Source organism: Pyrus communis, chromosome 2 (genome assembly GCF_041283825.1).
Source record: "Pyrus communis isolate YQ-2024b chromosome 2, ASM4128382v1, whole genome shotgun sequence".
NCBI lineage: Eukaryota > Viridiplantae > Streptophyta > Magnoliopsida > Rosales > Rosaceae > Pyrus > Pyrus communis.
The window spans coordinates 13,904,490-13,910,806 of NC_142566.1; the positions used below are offsets into that span (position 1 = coordinate 13,904,490).

General features: G+C 35.4%; 1 pseudogene; it reads right to left on the reverse strand.

The window, feature by feature from the left end:
* Window positions 1-3,382: 3,382 nt before the first annotated feature.
* On the reverse strand, window positions 3,383-4,626 carry LOC137747919 (cytochrome P450 734A1 pseudogene; annotated as a pseudogene).
* Between the last annotated feature and the right edge of the window lie 1,691 nt (window positions 4,627-6,317).

The window sequence follows — 6,317 nt, forward strand, 5'->3', positions numbered from 1 at the left end:
TTTAATCCCTGGAATAGAATGATCTCTACTTACTCGTACTACGATTGCATAATTAAAGGATTTAATTTGTGTGTTAGTTTCTACCACATTAAATATTAAGATATGGATTGCTGGAGAGCAACTTTCATGCATAAATATTGTCATTATTAATTGCAACATTATGTGATAACAATATAATGTCATGTAAAAATGAAAAACTTACGCATAATATTATGATAACAGTATATCGATATTATAAAAATCTTTCTCTAATCGTACGCTCAACTTTTTTTTTATCTGGGTTTAGGTCTAACTTGACAAGGGATACTACAAACGTGAAAACAACTAGTCGGGCAAACTCTGTTTTGCATGAATTATCCAAAACGTTTATTTTCTTTATAAATTCGAAGAGAAACAAGTCAACAAAAGGTGACTACGACAGTCTAACCATCCCCCCCCCCCACGACACAAAAAAAAAAGAAAAAAAAAAGATAAATAAGTTTAAAAATTAATTATGTCGACTCTTTCTCTATTTAATTTAATCTAATTCCTCATTAATCAGATCCAAAACGAGGTTCATCATGCAATCAGAGTTCAATAATTCACTTGACAAGTCTACATTGGCTTGTGGACATGACGAAAGGCAAAATGTTCATGCTTTATTTGTATGATTTAAAATTGTTTCGTTCAATAATGTTTTTGGTATTTAACATGCACTAAGTCTAAATTACGTGTGTATGGCAATATTTATCATTTATTCCAGAATGAGCTTCTTTTAAAAATAAAAATACAAAAGACACTGTCTTATCTTTACCAAGTATATTTTGCAGGCAAAACTGTTGAAGATGTCAAACTTAATGGATGAAGATTATCTCCGAATTCTCTTTGTGAGGATCCAGAGAGGGTCCTTGCATCTTATCTATTCATCGTAAATCATGCGATCAGCTTTCGTTAAGTACTGTTTGTGTTTAATTTTAAATAAGAAAATTCGAAATGATTTCTGACCGCACAATATGCGATAAACAGATAAGATGTGAAGATTACTAGGATCCTTCCAAAGAGGATCCGGATGGGATCCAAATCCAAACTTAATTCCACTCTGCACTTTCGTTCCCATTTTTTATATACAACTGACATTAAGATTGGAGGACGGTATGAATAAATATAAATGATACTGCACATTTTATGAAAAAATAAATTATATATAAATGAAACGGATAAGGCCTCTAAAAATTTTATGAGAAAATAAATCTTCAGATTTAATTGAGTTGTTTTAAAGAAAATACGACATATTTCTCTATTCAAATGGAAATATACAAGATTTAACACAAATGAAGGACTTGTACAAAAAAATATAACATAATAATCTCATATGTAGAATATAATTAAAGAAACGAAGGATTTATAGGAATCAATGAATTTAGTGCTACAAGACCATGTGATAGATCAAAGATCTCAAAACTAAATAATTGTGAAGCATGGCGTTTTCATATTCCACAATTAATTTTTTTTTTTTTTAGAAGCAAATAAAAAAAAAAAATTGTGAGATATGAAAATGCCATGCTTCTATATGGTCCGCATATAAGGGCATTGCAGCTACAAACACCTAATGATCCCGAAGCATCGTTCATTAGCACTCCATTACTATGGTGAAAAACAGCAAATGAACCTTAAAATGACCAAACTCGCATATTGCAAAACTATCAAAACTCCCTAACGTAAGACCACCAAGTTCACTTATGGCAAATCCAGACAACTCATTGAGTTTATGGAATTATTACACACACAACTCTCTGGGCCCGGAAGAGGTGAATAATCATGGCTTGCCACTAGTTGTCTCCCTTTTAAAAAAGGTAAAAAAAACAGTACTAAATTTTATCCTCCTATATCATGGCTTGGTATAGGCTCCCATTGCAACTGAGTGGATTGACAACGTCTCCTGAATCATATCCAAACTTGGTTCAACTATACAATGTCAAGTCAACAAGTTTAGCACTACTCATGAATCGAGAGTCTCGAGCGTTTTCGAGATCTGAATAAATTTATAGAGTTGTCGAGAAGAAAAGAAGTCAAGATAGTTCACCCAAACGAAACAGATGGCGAGGGTTCGAGCATGAAAGACCATCTCATGAAGGAGATCCACCTGCTTCCTTGCCACCAAAGCGATTAGGTACTTTTAATTTAAAAAAAAAGTTGGTGCTAACACCATCGTTTTCTAGATTGGTAAGAACGGTATTTTTGTAAGGTTGGGCTTAGGCCATTGTTTTTGGTCCAGTCCAATTCCATTATACCCTATGTCAGCCCAACCGTCCTATTAAAAAGTATGGGCTTGACGCCATATACTCTTTTACTTGTCATTTGTTAGAATCTGACGTACACATAAACGTGTCAGCATCAAGAATTTATTAAGTTAGCAATTGGTTAACGTTTTAACGCTCTTTTTTTTTTTTTGGTCAACAGAACTTTCATTATATTAAAAAAATTAGTACAAGAATCAAAAGGAATCCGGTAAATAACAACAGATAAAGTAAAAGGTTCAAGCAAAATAAGAGCTATAATCCAAGATACAATGGAAGAACCTCACAAACATAGGCCCAAAGGTTGCAACAACAAACAACAAAAAAACCATAATTTCAAGTAGCATAAAACAGACCGTCACCACCGTCACATCCTCAGAGGAAGCTAAACTCTGAACCACTAGAGTAGACACCAGATCCAAGTATTTTTCACAATCCCCCGAAAATATATACAAACGAAGTATCATATGGGTAGAGAGTAAGGTTAACGGGTATGTAAAATACCCAACACTTAACAACAAAAGCGCTCGGAGCAGCATTAAAGTTAAAAATAGCATTGGGGCATGAACATATGTTGGTGACACTGTGAAAGAATACAATTGGATTATGAGTGCCAACGTTAGCTTTGTTTCAACCACGACCGAAATTTGACCTGCACAGATTTGAGGCCCCGAGCCAAATAGGATGAACGAGGCTGAATGCCTTTGAGGCTCCAAAAACCTTGATGGAATGAATTCCTTAGCATCTTCTCCCCCATATATCTATATCGTGATGGAGAGCAACCAACGCCAAATAAATTTGTGCACCAACAGGAATTTCCAAGCTCCCGAGCTTAACCTTCTTTGTTGCTTGCCTCGCAAGCATACCGGTTGGAGGTTAAAGCCTGAGCGTTTCATTAACAATCATAGTCACCTATTTAAAAAGTGAGAAAATAAACAAAATGAGAGGATCTAGCAGCTTAATTGTGTAAACATACAACGTCTACTTTTATCCAATGCACAAAACATCAACTTCTTGCCAGCATTGATAATTTGATTCTAACTAATTGGATAACATTTTCTTTAAGCTGGCTAAATTAAAGATTTTAATGAACTTACAATCTTAAGTCATTCAAATTCTCTGCAATTGGGAGCTGATTGTCTCTGAAAACGTGGAATACTTCTTTTCTTGTACGGCGTCATTAACAAATTAAGGAGATTTCTCGAATCTCCCTTCCTTTTGCCATTTTTGCAATCAATGTCCGTATGGATTCACTACTCTCCTTATCTAATCTCCACCTTTCTCTGTTACTCTTGTTAGGCAAAAACATGCATGCCAAAAAAAGCATTCATCGAGAACTATCTTGTTGAATTAAGAATATCTCAGTAATTAGCATGCATATAAACTACATTATCTTTCAAATGACAACAGTGAGAGTATATAAACGAGGATTGAATCAGTTATATTTTTTTTACATTCACCTGAATCCAGGAATGTATATGCTCCTTATTGCCTTAATGAAAAGATGCATGTGTTGTTCTTGCAACTCGAAAACATGTTTTCCCTCCTTGAAACTTCTTCCGAAAGCAGTCCTCAATATGACATCCCCTAAGAGCTCATGAAATTCTTTGTGCACATCCAACTCAAACTCTTCTCCCCCTCGTCTTACGTCCTCCCATTTCTCCATTTCTCCAACATATTCATCGTACTTTCCACAATCTCCGGAACCCAACTTTATAGTATTAGAACACAATAACATCACGATTGGTGTATAATCATGAATATCAAATCAAATTTCTAGCCATTTATTTAGTGCTTAACTAATTTCGATGTTCTGGTTCCATTGAGTAACTTCTAGTGTCACAATCAAATTATGAAGTTATGCTACTCAATTTCTAGTTATAATATGACCAGATGAAGTAGTTGATACGCTATGATCCTAAAACATAATATGCATAAATAAATATAGATAATAGGAACATACAACATAATATGCATAAATAAATAAATTGATAATTTTACATGACATTGCTAAAGATTACTCGAGAGGAAGAGTTTCACCTTGACATGCTCCATGTTGAAGGCGTTGTTTACAATCCTTCTATGAAAGGCCCATTGATCGCCCTCGAGCCCAACAAGCCCCTAATCACCGAGCAAAAACTTAGTTAAAGGTGTAAACAGTATCTTTATAAACGACCCACAAAAGGATTTCCTTGATCATATCCGGGTCGGATATTGCCAGTCGGGGCTTCATCCCGAACCAGTAAACGAAAGTCTTCCCATACATGCGAGACCAATGGTGGTAAAATGGGGTCACGTGTTGAACAATGTTGTGATCGAAAGTGAACGGCTTTAATAACTCCACAAACATACAGCAGATCTCAATCGAGTTTCTGACGATCAGACGGTAGTCGAGACCGTGTAGGGCTTATTGCTTGAAATAGGACTGTATTTCTTGGAGGATAAGGATTCTTTCAGCCCTTATTACTATAAATAAAGTCATTGCGTAGGAGAAATAACACACATTCCTCATACAGACATCTATCTCTCTTTACTCTGCTGCCACACCCCTCTCTCTCCCTTGTCAGATTAAATAAGGCACAACACATTATTTAGCACGCTCCTACCACTGAACTAAGGAATCTGCCGTGAAATTTTCTGCATCAAACCAGTTCATTAATATCATCACGCAATCATGTTCTTCCAAAACAACGGTTTTTATCTCGCTTTTTTGCAGCCATAATAGCATGAACATTCACCATAATACATAACCCAACTTTACGTTTTACGAATTTTAAATTCTACATAAATTGTGTATGCATTATATTCATAATTGTTGAATTGCATCAAATATATATTCATGCTTTGAATTATATCTTGATTTTTCATGAATTATAATCTGAGAGTTAAGAAATTAAACTTTTAAATATGTTAAAATATGACTTACGAATCAATGTTCTGAAGCTTCAATCAAATTTGAAATCTTGCTAAAGAGGATTTCAGCGCTATATTGTGGATGCAAACTAATGAACAACGTTAGGGCATGAACATACGTTAGAGACACCGTGAAAGAATAGCCCAACGTTAGGGCATGAACATACGTTAGAGACACCGTGAAAGAATAGCCTCAGATGATGATAATATGAGGACTTTCAACATCATATTGTGGCTGCAAACTTATGAACAACGTTGGGGCATGAACATACGTCGGAGACACAGTGAAAGAATAGCCCCGAATGACGATAATCTAAGGACTTTGCTTAGTTATCAATAAAATTTATTTCATTGATCTTAGAGATTGCATGTGGTTTATATAAATTATTAAAATATATATATATAAAAAAAATAAAAAAAATTAGAGCTTGCATGTGGTTTTGTTGATCTTAAAAACTACCAAGCCTACATGGCGCGCAAGCCAAATAGCTAATGAGTTAACTATGTCATTCGGTTGAATGTGGGGCGTGTAACTTGACGACCGAGCTCGGTCGGTGAGTAAAATTGATATGGTGGTGTTGGTATCAAATGCGTTGCAAACTTCTTATCCATGCGATTACAGTCGGGGAAGAAACTTGTCTCGGCCTTTAAGTTCTAAAGCTTGAAGGCAAGGCTACTAGTCACTACGAAGTTCAAGAATCGTCTACATCGGACTCGGCTTATTCAACTATATTTGTGCAAATATAAGTGCACCGAATCACTATCGGACAATATAGACATAGATACTCAAAAGAGATAAGTGTCTTGATTGTAAATATCGTTCAGCCATCGAAGTGCCGAACTTGGAAATGCACTTGTGAATATCCAATCATAAAATGGGTTTGGCTTTCAATGTGTCAACCAACCTAACCTGGTAACATTTCACTTGCCGAGAAAAAGTGACCTCTCTGGGCTCAAAGATTTCTTGTTGATGGAGACTTGGATAAATAGTCAACTGAACTTGGAGTAGAGCTATTCCTACAAATTGCAAGGTGTTCCTCGATCACTTGACTCTACGGCTCCAGAGTTATTCTACAAATTACAAGATGTCATTGGTTGTCAAACACGGAGCTATTTCTACAAATTGCA